Source organism: Belonocnema kinseyi, chromosome 9 (assembly GCF_010883055.1).
Source record: "Belonocnema kinseyi isolate 2016_QV_RU_SX_M_011 chromosome 9, B_treatae_v1, whole genome shotgun sequence".
Taxonomy (NCBI): domain Eukaryota; kingdom Metazoa; phylum Arthropoda; class Insecta; order Hymenoptera; family Cynipidae; genus Belonocnema; species Belonocnema kinseyi.
The window spans coordinates 10,052,690-10,066,529 of record NC_046665.1 but is presented as its reverse complement, the minus strand read 5'-3'; the positions used below and the strand labels follow the sequence as shown (position 1 = coordinate 10,066,529).

Below are 13,840 nucleotides of genomic sequence, written 5' to 3'. Positions count from 1 at the left end.
TTTTTTTCTTGAAAATGGAAGCTAAATATTCCATACCATCTTTAGCAAGTCCTAGATCTCGTGCACAGTCATTAAATTCTGCCCACGTAAATAACTCTGGAGAACCACGGTTTTCGCTATATGGAAGGCAATGTTCTTCATCTTCATCGTTGTATTCATCGTCATCATATTCAATACCATCTTCGTCAGAATCATTATATTTATTATTTTTCAGAATACTTTCGTCACTGTTACGATCAATTTCGTCATCGTTTTCAACCGTATGAGTCGTCTTTCTGCTCACTGAGAATTTCCTGAAGGTTTTTGAAGTATCGTTATCTTCCACTGGTTTTGTGACGCTAGATACATCAGCATATTTGACACTACCTTTATTTTTTCTATTTATTCCATTAAGATTGGTCATACAGAAGTAGCAGTCTTCCTCTCGCAAAGGTTGCCTCCATATCATTGGTTTTCTAATTTTGAGTGTTTTCTTATTGCCTTCATTACTTTTGTGGCGAGTAAGTGACTGAAAACATGCACCACAAACGTTATGAGGAACCCAGTTTTCAGTTTGGTTTTGGACTTTTATACCAAAATAGTCTTCATACATTGATATAAGATCATCACTAAATGATCTACGATTTATTGGCACATCAAATTTGCCACATATATAGCAAAATGCACCTGAATTTTTTTGGCATTGATGTGCTTCAAAAGTAGTTGACTGGTTGGAATTAGTGAGCTGTTTACGTGCCATAACTGTTTGGATCGTTGGATCACTGTTATAGTTACCGGATATAAATAGCCACGCGAATATAAATCGCGCTCGATTTTATTTCTCATTGTTTGATCTAAAAGCGATGAGCTGGAGACTTGAGCGAGCAAAGGGGCGTGGCATAACGCGTGAAACTTCGACACCTTCCCTCTCAAGTCGAAGCTTCTGAGAAAACAGTTCTCGCACGAAAGCGTGACCTTGTATCTCTATTCCTAGCTGTCTTTTCACGGCAAAAGCTAGTTATTAGATCGAGGAGCCGTTCCGTGAATTAATCTCTACCGATTTCTCTCAGTGTGGTTTGGTATTCATGGGTATTGATGAGTACATTAAGGATTTATGAGATGGATTGCCGTGAGTTCGTAGGTCTTTGGAAGTTAAGGGAAAAGAAGGATGTTTACAGCCTCTTAAATATGTAGTGCTTGACCGGTCTATCGATCATTGAACCTTTATTTAACCTATGTAAAACGCGGCAGAAGTTTTACATTTTCAACAGATAGAATTGCTGTCGTTTTTGACAATTTGCGCTTCATTACGCTGTATGAATTCAGGAAATGTGTTTTAAGAATTTCTGAGTTTGGGCTTGACAGATTTAGAGTTATGAATTCTGGCTTCTTTCACTTGGGCTTTGTATGTTTAAGATTGAGGTTTGCGTGAGTTTAAAATACAAATGTTAACGTACAAATTCGAAATGGCCAATTTTCGACTATAGTTATGCTTTTTACGGTGAAATCTGAACTGGCATAGTCCTTCGGACCCCGGATTCAGATTCAACGGCCCAGAAGACATATAAATATGGTTGTAAAGTCGACGGGATATACAAATCTTTTGTTTTTATACAAAATATACAAGAAAAAACGCTGTTTTCCTAATTTTACGTATATCTTTGCTTTTGTTTGGAAAACTATGACCTGATAGGGTTATTTGAACCCCGGATTCAGATTTAGTGACCCAAAAGACATATAATTATGGTTGTAAAGTTGACCGGACATGAAAATCTTTTGTTTTTATACAAAATATACACGAAAAAACGCTGTTTTCGTCGTTTTTACGTCTCTTTTTGCATTTTTTGGGAAACTATGACCTGATTGGGTTATTTGGACCCAGGATTCAGATTTATCGACCCAAAAGGCATGAAGATATGGTTGTAAAGTTGCCAGAACATAAAAATCTTTAATTTTTATTCAAAATATACAAAAAAACGCTGTTTTCCTCATTTTTACGTATATTTTTGCTTTTTTTTTTTTGAAAAATATAACCTGATAGGGTTATTTGAACCCCGGATTCAGATTCAGTGACCTAAAAGACATATAGATATGGTTGTAAAGTCGACCGGACATGAAAATCTTTTGTTTTTATACAAAATATACACGAAAAAACGCTGTTTTACTCATTTTTACGTATATTTTTGCTTTTTTTGGAAAACTATTACCTGATAGGGTTATTTGAACCCCGGATTTAGATTCAGTGACCCAAAATGCATATAGATATGGTTGTAAAGTCGACCGGACATGAAAATCTTTTGTTTTTATAAAAAATATACACGAAAAAACGCTGTTTTCGTCGTTTTTACGTCTCTTTTTGCATTTTTTGGGAAAACAGACCTGATTGGGTTATTTAGACCCCGGATTCGAAATCAGCGACCCCAAAAACATATAGATATGGTAGTGTAGTCTACCGGACAGACCACTTTTTTTGTGTGCCTGTGAATCAATTAGTTAATTATTTTCAATGCCAAAAAATGGTCACAGCATATTATGTACAGTTTACGGAAATCACTGAGAATTACAAGTATCTTGGAAGTAAGTATAAAATTGAATGCAGAAAAAGTATTTATTAGATAAAATTATTATAAACAATTATTAAAAAACGATTTGTTTATGGATAAAAAATATATATCAAATTTTCAATCAATGACAAGTACTTTTTTGCTACAAAAGTAGTCAAAAAGTCCTCAACAGTGGTTATAGCAATATTTTGTTATAAATAATTATGAATAAAAATATTTGCTTATGGATAAAGAACATTACACACTTTTAATCAATAACGGTCACCTTTTTGCCACAAAAATTCTAAAAAATGGCCAAAAAGTAAACATACGTACTGATAACAAGATTTTGTTATAAACAATTATTTATTTATTAATGTGAAAAGACGTATTATACATAATAAATTAATCATATACACTTATTTGTCACAAAAATTCCTAAATATGACCGTAGTTCTACTTTACGGTACGCTCAGGTGCCTCTATGCATGAAGAGTGCACTTTCCAAGGCATATCTCGTGACCTATTTGGGTTAGAACACTTTTTTGTATCTTACGACAAATTGTCTCTACTTTCATTTATTCTCTAGAAACTTTTGTGGTGGGATTTGCAGGAAATGAGGTATTTGGCGAAAACACAACTTCTTCAATTTTAGTCAGAAATGCAAAAAAAATGAAATTTTTGAAACCTTACAATTCCCAAAATAATAGGTCTAAAATACTTTTCTTTATTTCGATATACGCAGATTTTTCTAGACTCTATTTCATCCTCTGGCACAATCAACGTAAACTGATCTTGGCAGGATTTATTTGGAAAAAACTAAAGTCTACTTTTTTGCCCGTAAAAACCGGTTAAAATGGCCCACTTTGAGTGGTCATAACTCATGACCTATCACAGGTAGGACATTGTTCTTTTTTTTTGAAATTACAGGGAATTGAGTCTAGTTTCACTCGCCCGTGAAACACTTTGCCGTGCAATAATTTTGCAGAGATACACAGTTCTTTTTTAAACTTAGTGATTTTTCGCTGGAAATAAAAAAATGGGGACTTTTCAATGTACCATAACTCGGAACCAATAGAAGTTAACGGATTTTTTCTTGAACAAAACTTGTTCAGAATTTTATTTTCTTTCTTTTTTCTGTTAGACATTTTTCTCTAAAATTATAAATTAATTAGATTAGAAGCGTAAAGATTGTAAGTGATGGTAATGTAAGAGTTAAGTAAATTAAGGTGCGTTTGCGTTCTCATGCTCCGTATCTCGCTTGCACTCTCGCCTTCGTTCGCTCGGTCACTCGTTTGCTAATAACTCCTAAATTGCGCTATAACAGGAAATAGAGATAAGGAACTAGATATAAGACTTTATGTAAATAGTTGTAAATAATTGTATATAATATAAGACTAAATATTTTTAAAAATTACCAAATTCCTTAACTATTGTGTTTAGTGATTACCAGACATGAATCATTTTGATCTTTTTAATTTAAATTTTTGATTTGTATTTAATACTGAAAAGTGAACTTCAAAAAAATTACTATTATTTTTTTACCCAAGGGAAAATTTTTTAAACTCGAAAAATTAAAAAAATTGTGACCTCATGGCGACACTAATTAGTTTAAGTTTTTGAAACAGAGTTATAGAAACAAAGTTTGGGTTAGATTGGTATAATTAGATAGAATATTTTAGAGGCCAAATACCAGTGATTTTGATGTTAGTAGGACAGAAGTAGCCGTATTGAACGGTTGATAAGTAGAAGAACTACTATATCATAATCAATTTTTATTACGCGAAATTAATTAAAAACGCGTGAAAAATAAGTTCTAAAAAATGCACTGCGAGCTGAGTTTGAACCGAATACCTCCTCATTATATGTGAGGGGCGCTACAATTGCGCCACCGCAGCACCAACGGTGAACATTTTAGAACTTGTATTTCCTTAATTTCGATCGAAATTACACCAGCACAAAAAAAAGTGGTTGGCTGGTATTTTTCTAAAAAACGAAAAAATAGACGTAAATCGACAAAAACAGTGATTTTTCAGGTACATTTTTGCAAAAAAAAAAATATATTTTCTCGCCCGGTGGACTTAACCAACATATTTATATGTCTTTTGGGTCGCTGAATTCGAATCTGAGGCCCAAATAACCAATTTGGCTCATAGTTTCTTCAAAAATCGCAAAAATAGACGTAAAATCGGCGAATACAGCGGTTTTTCTTGTATACTTTTGCAACAACAAAATTTTTCATGCCCGGTGGTCAAAATCAGCATTTCTTTATGTTTTTGGGGTCGCTGAATCCGAATCCGGGGTCAAAATAACCCAGTTGGCTCATATTTTATCGAAAACGCAAAATTAGACATAAGATCAACGAAAACCTTTAAACCTTTACCTTCCTCGACTGGGATTGTCGGTCACTGGTTCACTGTTCACTTTTGCGTTGCAAAAGTATACAAGAAAAATCGCTGTATTCGCCGATTTTACGTTAATTTTTGTGATTTTCGAAAAGGTATGAGTCAAATTGGTTATTTCGGCCTCAGATTCGAATTCAGAGGCCCAACAGACATATAAATATGTTGGTTGGAAACAGAGTTATAGAAACAGAGTTTGGGTTAGACTGGTATAACTAGATAGAATGTTATACAATGTTAAAAATAGATAGAATGAGCTACGTCCGTTAGTAACAGCGTGCGTATGACGTCAAATACGCATATAAGTTCGAACGTCGACGCTTACGAATCTCATTGTGGACCAGCCGCGAAAATTAAATCAAAAAATTTTCACTGTTGGTGCTGCGGTGGCGCAATTGGTAGCGCCCCTCATATGTAATGAGGAGGTTATTGGTTCAAACCCAGCCCGCAGTGAATTTTTTAGAACTTATTTTTTTCGCGTTTTCAATTAATTTCGCGTAATAAAAATGGATTATGATATAGTAGTTCTTCTACTTTTCAACCGTACAATACAGAGACCTCTGTCGTGCTAACATCAAAATCACTGGTATTTGGCCTCTAAAATAATATTCTATCTAATTATACCAGTCTAACCAAAACTCTTTTTCAAAAACTTAAAATTGAAAACTGGACTTAAAATAATAACATCTACGAAAAATAATTTCGATCGAAATTAAGGACATACAAGTTTTTAAAATTTTTACAGGTGGTGCTGCGGTGGCGCAATTGGTAGCGCCCCTCACATGTAATGAGGAGGTTGTTGGTTCAAACCCAGCCCGCACTGAATTTTTTAAACCTTATTTTTCTTGCATTTTCAATTAATTTCTTCTAATAAAAATTGATTATGATATAGTAGTTTTTCTGCTTATCAACCGTACAATACAGAGACCTCTGTCATACTAACATCAAAATCACTGGTATTTGGACTCTAAAATAATATTCTATCTAATTATACCAGTCTAGCCAAAACTCTTTTGCAAAAACTTAGAATTGACAACTGGCCTTAAAATAATAACATCTACGAAAAATAATTTCGATCGAAATTAAGGAAATACAAGTTCTAAAATTTTTACCGTTGGTGCTGCAGTGAAGCAATTGGTAGCGCCCGTCACATGCAATGAGAAGGTTGTTGGTTCAAACCCAGCCCGCAGTGAATTTTTTAGAACTTATTTTTTTCGCGTTTTCAATTAATTTCGCGTAATAAAAATTGATTATGATATAGTTGTTCTGCACATCAACTGTACAATACAGAGACCTCTGTCGTACTAACATCAAAATCACTGGTATCTGGCCTCTAAAATAATATTCTAACTAATTACTTTAGTCAAAGAAGTGTATAGTACTAAATACGCCCAGTCAAATAATTCTTGGATCGACAAAAGTTTTTCATGTTTCAGAAAATAATGTTTCTCGAATAAAAATTATATTTGTTATAAGATTACTTTGTTTCTATCGAATAATATTTTGATGTAACCTATTCAGTAATACATTTTTTTGATGCAAGTCATTTAGAAAAAATTGTTTTTTCGGCCCAACCCATTATTCTGCTATTCTACATACATGTATCTGCCTTTATGCAATTATAAAAAATGTCTTAATGTATTTTCTTATTATTATTGTATTCTTATTCATATCCTTCGTCGAATTTTAGTATATTTGGTACCCATATAATATTATCTAATTTTAGATTTAAAATATAATTTTATCGCGTTTCTCTCTGTTGATAAAATTAATAAATTTTTACTCAACTTCATTTGTTTGAGTATCAGATGCTTTTTTGAAACGACAATTTAATTTAGGAATTGAAATGGATGTGACTATCAAAAATGATAGTCTAAAGATTTCCAAGTAAAAGTTTGATATAAATCAAGAATTAGAATTTTCTTAATTTTTTAGAATTCAGAATAATGCCAGAATATTATGTAAGTCGGTAGAGCAGAAAAATCATAACAAATATTTTGTTTTAATTCATTATATTATTTATTCTCGGATGCATTTTAATTATTCTAATCCGATTCTAATTAAAAGTGATATTTGTGTAAGAGTCAAATGTATTGTTTATGATAAAAATTACGTGGTAATAGCTATAAGGGGGCGTCCAAATATTACGTAATAAATTTTCCACCCTCCCCCCCCCCGTGTAATCAACCATAATAATTTGATTCCCCTCTTGATTACGTAATCATCTTTAAGATCTATAAAATAATAATCTTGCTCGGCTCAATAGTTGGAATTTAGAAGACAATTACCAAATTTAACTAGAGCACTATATAATTAATTCTATGAAAAATAACAAAATGTTATGAAAACATTAATTTATTGTCTTTTCAAACTGCATAGTAAAAGGATGATTTTTAATTGCTTCAGCCTTCCTTGATCGATTCAAATGGCTCTACATACACAAAGGCACAGTGAATGAACAAACATTTTCTGCAGGGATCTCTGAATATTGGTTTCAAAATAGTCTATGGATAAATCAACAGTTTAAATTGAAGTTATAATCAACTTTGTAATAAGGATATACAGACAATTATCTTTTCAAATACATTTTATTCAAATAAAAGTTACACTCTTAGTTACGCAAATGGTTTTAGCTGATTTTTACACAATTTGCAATTTATTCTTCTGCAATTGTATTAACATTTTGAGACATAATTAAACTAGCCCCCCTTAAAACGCGATTACCCTATTTTATAGAAAAACAATATAGCACAACAAGAATCGACATTCTCTCTAGAGGCCACATAAGTCGGACCCAGTGCCCATCTCATGACGCCAAGTCCACGATGAGCTACATCCGTTAGTAACAGCGTGCGTATGACGTCAAATACGCATATAAGTTCGAACGTCTACGCTTACGAATCTCATTGTGGACCGGCCGCGAAAATTAAATCATCGAGTTTGGACTATTCCCTTTCGACAATGGACTTGTCGCTCAGTGAGTATTCAAAACTTTTACTCAGGTGAACCTGGTTATACATTACAGCCACGGACTAAGTCAAGTGAACGATGAGATTAGGATGTTATAAGTCAATTTAATACGATGTTTGAAACCTCTTGCGTTTATGGTCTAGGTATACAATTAAAAGCAGCCTCTAGCGCTGGAGGTGACAACAGTCACCTCTGGATGTTTTCTTAGAGCTACCATCTGCCACTTTACAGGTTTTTAGTCTCTTGCTTCCTGATGGTCAAGAAAGTTTTTCACAATGCGACAGGTGTTTAATAAAACCGCCTTCTGAGCTGCTGCCAGTACCCTACTGACTCCTAAATGTTCAAGACATTCAGTTCATCTTGCATGCACATTGCCTGTAGCAGACATCACAATAGGATGTATAGATGCATGATTCAAATTCCACCATATGGTCTTTACTTCACGCCATGAAACCCATGAAACATGCTGTTTCGTGTGTTGCTCAAGGGGTTCAACGCTGAACAGAACCATAGTGCCCTGAAGGAGTCTCCTTGAAATATACCCATTGTAATGTGTATTGATCTAGTTATCCTTGGTTGTCCATGATTAAAATACTTGATTCTTGTATCCCAGAGCCTCATCGCAGGACTTAGAAGGTCAATAATGCGTGGGCAGATTTTGTAAAGTTTTAAGACTTCAAGCAAATAGTCATGTGGCACGGAAGGAAACGCTTGCTCGTAGTCAATATATGCCATGTGTAAGTTCTTTTGATACTTACGAGCTTGAGGCATGGCAACAGCATCTATAGTGATTAGATCTTTACAGCCCCGTCAGTTTCTACAACATCCTTTTTGTTCTTCTGTAAGGATGTCATTCTCATCGCAATGAGAATATACCTCATCTGCAATTATAGCTATAAGACATTTATAAATTGTTGGAAGACTGGCTATCGATCGAAATTCAGACCCTGGAGCATAACGCTGGGCATCAGATCTGGGTGTTTAATGATCTTCTGAAAACACCTTGCCAACGCAAGATACACACTCGTCAGGTACTTGTACCAGAAGTTGTGCACCATGTTCGGACTTAGAGCTATGAAGTTACTTGCCCTTTTCAAGACCGCTGAAACATCCAAAGCTGTGATGTTTATCAGTTGCATTTCAGGTCTATTGCTCGCCCTTGCTTTCTCCAGTTTGAACCACTCAAGTGTCCAAATTACATCTGTTAATTTTTTCCCAAACACCCGACCAGTAGTTAGTCATATTTTCTAATTGAGGGACTTCGGCGTCTTGCTGGTTATTTAGCTGTACACTCAGTTCACGATAGAACCTTCTTTCATCTGCCTTAAAGTTTCCATTTTGTTGTTTTCGTGCAATACTTTTCTGCTACCGACGGAGTCTGGCAGTAAGAACATGATAACGGTTGTCACAGCTGCTCCTTTAATGGCTAAATGTTGACTTAACTCATGCTCATATCATTCTTGCATTGGCTATATATTGATTTCCTGTCCATATCTTGTCTTTATTGGCTAAAGATTAGCAACAAATGACAATTTCATCTTGAATGACCTTGAAAAAATACATGCGTCTTAAGGTCATGACTTTCTTTGTATTTCCTCGTCAGAGCGTAGTAACTTTCAAAGGGAACATTTTTTCTCTGATCTGCAGCTTTCAAGATAATTGCCTACGTTTCTTACAATGGTTCAATGTTTATCCCTCTGCAACTCAAAAACTGTTTATTTTTGGACCGTTTTCTATTCACACTTTTGATCGAGACGATGAGAACTACAATTTTACAAAGTTTAAACAAAATCGACTGTGAGCCTTTTTATTTAAATTTTGTGCAGGGTCCTTTGCAAAACTTATTTTATTTTCCCCCAAAAAATGTATAAACTGAACTAGTGAAAAATACCACTTTTTATTTTCATCTTTTTTTATTGCATACATAGCATACAATGTCCTCGACAAGTCTTGTCAATATAAAAATAGGATCTGCCTTATTTTTAAAAAACTAATTAAAAGCATACGCCGAAACAATAAACACGATGTAATAAGCCATGTAAACAATAGACAAACAAGAGAAGACTATTGTAATCGTAAGCACGAACTTCAGAGTTCAGACTCGCGGGCGCACAGTAGGACAAAAAAAGTACCCGTGGAAAAATCAATTTTTAGCCTACCTTATTCATCCGATTTGAACGTTTGTTTTTTCTTAAATAAAAGATTTTTAAATTCTGAAAAGATTTGTGTGATTAGGTTTTTTTAATTGTGTAAAAAATTGTTATTAGTCAACAAAGTTGAAAATGATTTTTTTTCTTAACTTTTTCTTAGTGTCATTTCTTTTAAGACATTCAGATGGGCCAAAGAAAATCTTAAAACAATGTTACAGAATATGTGGGAATAATTTTCTGTTGGGTAGAATAATTTAAAACCATTTTTAGTGTCTTTAAACAACAATAAATAAATAAATTACATTTTCTGGGATTGGCAATGTTTAGCTCAATGCAATTAATAGATTTTATAAAAAACGTGAGAGAAATTAACGTTCCACTATCATTAATTAAGAATAGATGGTTTTTGGTCATTGTTGAAACAATTTTTATTCACAAATTCACAGCTTGGCGACTTTTCAATGAATAGGCCCAATTTTTATTAAAGGAATCAAATAAGTATGTATTTTCGATGACTCTTTACTATGATACTTTACAAATCTAACAAAATTATTTATACTTAACCAATTTTCATAAATGAAATCACGATTTGACGATTTTTCAATGAAGAGGCTCAAATTTTTTTTGAGGAATGAATTAGGGATGTCTTTTAGATGTCGGTTTGCTATGATACTTCGCAAATTGGCAACAATAATTTATCATTTAAACAATTATTACGCACGTATAGTACGGCAGTTAGTCAGACCTGCTTTGCATTTTATTCTAGAGCATTCAGACTTGGCACAGTTGTAGTATATACACCCAGCTTACTTATAAGAAGTGGAAGGAAAGTTGCAACCCCGGAAGAGTAGCGGTATAGCGGATTGCCTGCCCAACAGGAGTAGCTCTCAAAAACTTAACGAAGCGTCCGTTGCGGTGACTTCTGTGGGCCGGGATCGGTTTCCCACTTCAACTGTAGTAGCTTAAGGCTTATATTGACCATGGCGATGAGTTGTGGAAGCAGTTTTCCTACCTTTCAGAGACACAAACAGAAAGTACTGGAATCATAGTGTTTCTATCAAAATGTCTTGCACAACTTGTATACTACGGTGGTCCAAAAATCCATGGCCAAATGTTTTTTCCATGCTAGAGGGCTACGAACCCCCCATTGTTTTCCAAGTCCGAAAAAATAAATTTCCTAATTTTTTATATATATTTTTTATTTTAGCAGGTGCCGGTTTTGACGTGAAGTTTTCCATGTATAATGTATGGGGGAAAATAGTTTTTTTTTAGTTTTTAAAATAATTTTTTAGGGTTTGATAAAATGTGACGGAAAAGTATGGGGACCTGTAGCGAATTATCCAACGTCTAGTAGAATATTTATTATCATTGGTTAATCAAATATAATTATTTAAAGAAATGGAATTTGTTTAAATTTTTTTTCGAAAATTAGTTTTTTCCCCTAAAAATTATTACAATTAGTCTAGTGGAATATTTATTAACATTGGCTAATTAATTTTTTATTGTTTAAACAAATGCAATTTGTCAAGTGACTGATGAGATTAGAATGTTATAAGTTAATTCAACTACTATAATACGATGCTTGAAACCTCTCTGCAATGATGTTGTAGGTATACAATTATGAGCGGCCACGAGCGTTGGAGATGACAACAATCACCTCTGGATTCTTTCTTAGAACGACCATTTGCCACTCCACGGGTTTTTAGTCCGTCACTTTCTGATGGTTAAGAAAGTTTCTTACAGTGTGACAGGTGTTTAATAAAACTTCCTTCTGAGCATCTGCCCATACCCTACTGACTCCTAAATGTTCAAGATGTTCAGTGCATCTTGCGTACACATTGCTTGTAGCCGAAATCACAATGGGATGAATAGATGAATGATTCACATTCCTCCATATGGTCTTTACTTCATGCCTGAACTCGCTATACATGTAGAACTTGGTTGTATAGGTTGACTGCAAATGTCGATTAAGTGGACAAGCAATGTCAATGATCTTGACTCTTCCACCTTTTTTCCTCGCATCACGATATCAGGTCGATTGGCCGGGATGTAATGATCCGTTTCGATAGTAGCATCCCAAAATAAGATGTAATCTTCGCTATCTAAAACGCGCACTGGAATGTATCTATAGAAAGGCATCCATTCTTATAAGAGTCCGACGTTTAGGGCAGGCTGTTAATGTAAGCTGCCCACTACATCATTATGTCTGTGCGTATATTCTGAGCCATTACGCGACAGCCATCAATAATGTTCTCAACGAATTCGTTGGCATCTCCGTATAATCGGCACCGGTCAACCACGTCTTAATGTAACACGTGTTTGCGATAATTCCTGGTGCTGACAACCTTGTCCTATATCGCAATGACGAATCCTTCCGTCTCTGGATACAGAACACCCTTTCTTAGCCAAATATTAGATGTCTCACTATCCACATCATTTTTAGGGAAAAAACGAAAAAACAAATTAAACTTAATTTGAGTTTGGTGTTTTGTAAATTTATGACGTTATTTTCTCATTAGCTATATAAATAAATTAATCTTCAACTACAATTCAACTATCTTTGACTTCTCTACTGAAAGTTAGTGAATAAACCTTTTCTAAATGTCTTTTTTCCAAAGATCAACAACCTTAGTGAAAAAATATGATAGTCTTAATAAGACAGAGGTGAAGTAAAGTGAAGTTTTATCTAAAAGCACCCCAGAGATTCCAGTTGTGCAAGACTTTTTGATAGATACACTGTGATTCCGGTATTTTTTGTGTGTGCCCCTAAAACGTAGGCAGCCCGCTTCTAACACCTATCGTCATGGTCGACATATGTCTTAAACTACTAAAAGTTAAGTAGGGGACTGATGCCAGACCACAGGAATAACCGAAACGGACGATTTGTTCAGTTTTTAAAACTTACTCCTGTTAGTTAGCTCTAGGATAAAATGCATGGTTGCTTTCAATATCGTCTATTAACCGCCGTACTACAGTATTCGTAATATTGCGTATCGTTTACCATTCAAACAGTGGGACTGAAGATTGGATGAACATAAGGATATTGAATAAAAAAATGGTGGACATGCATAATGAAATTCGCATTCAGGTAGTCTTAATCGTGGATGCCGTGAAACTGGAAAATGGTTCTACGAACGACGGAAACATGGCCAGAAAATTCTTTGAGAATAACGACACAATATCCGAAATACCTGGTTTGAGCAATCAGCTTTTAATAGAATATGATTGGTTTTTTTTTTATCTTAACATCAATTCATAAGATTTTGATCCATAGAACAAATATCATTGATTCTTTTGCAATCCCAATTGTGAATTATCTGAGGAGGTTTAGCAGGGACTAGAAGCGAAGCGTCATTCGCCCCTTTCTCTTCTCGAGCCAAAGAGTCTCGGAAGGCAGATCAGCCTCTTCTCTCCGCAGTCCTCGAGTAGAGTAACTTAACTTGGTGTCACGCATTCGGTTGTGGGGAGAAGAGAAGTGATCTCGGGGAGTCTCCTATTGGAATGGTTGAGCAACTTGTGGCCAGCCAAAAAATAATATTTCGCCGACAAGGATTGTCGAATAAAAATGTTTTTAAACAGTTATCTGCCCTTACACATCACCCTTTATTCAAACCTACCTTGTCAAAGTTTGATTGTCGATATTTAACCAAATAAAAAGTCCGAAATCCTCTTTTCTAACCTCACGAATTATGGAGTCGGTGGGATTGTTTAGCAAGACTCCTAAAAACCACCATTACTATATCCACACCTGAAATGTCAACAATTACCAGTTTGATTGTCGATATTTGAAAATATA

At 34.5% G+C, this 13,840-nt stretch overlaps 1 protein-coding gene and 1 non-coding gene across 7 annotated transcripts in view; one reads left to right on the top strand and one right to left on the bottom strand.

Moving 5' to 3' along the window:
- Positions 1-13,840, bottom strand: part of LOC117180242 (uncharacterized protein CG4449) — a 555,967-nt gene that overhangs the window by 247,745 nt on the left and 294,382 nt on the right. The gene's annotated exons all lie outside the window — the stretch shown is intronic.
- Trnat-ugu lies at positions 5,675-5,747 on the top strand. The gene has a single exon. It is a non-coding gene; the product is annotated as a tRNA-Thr (tRNA).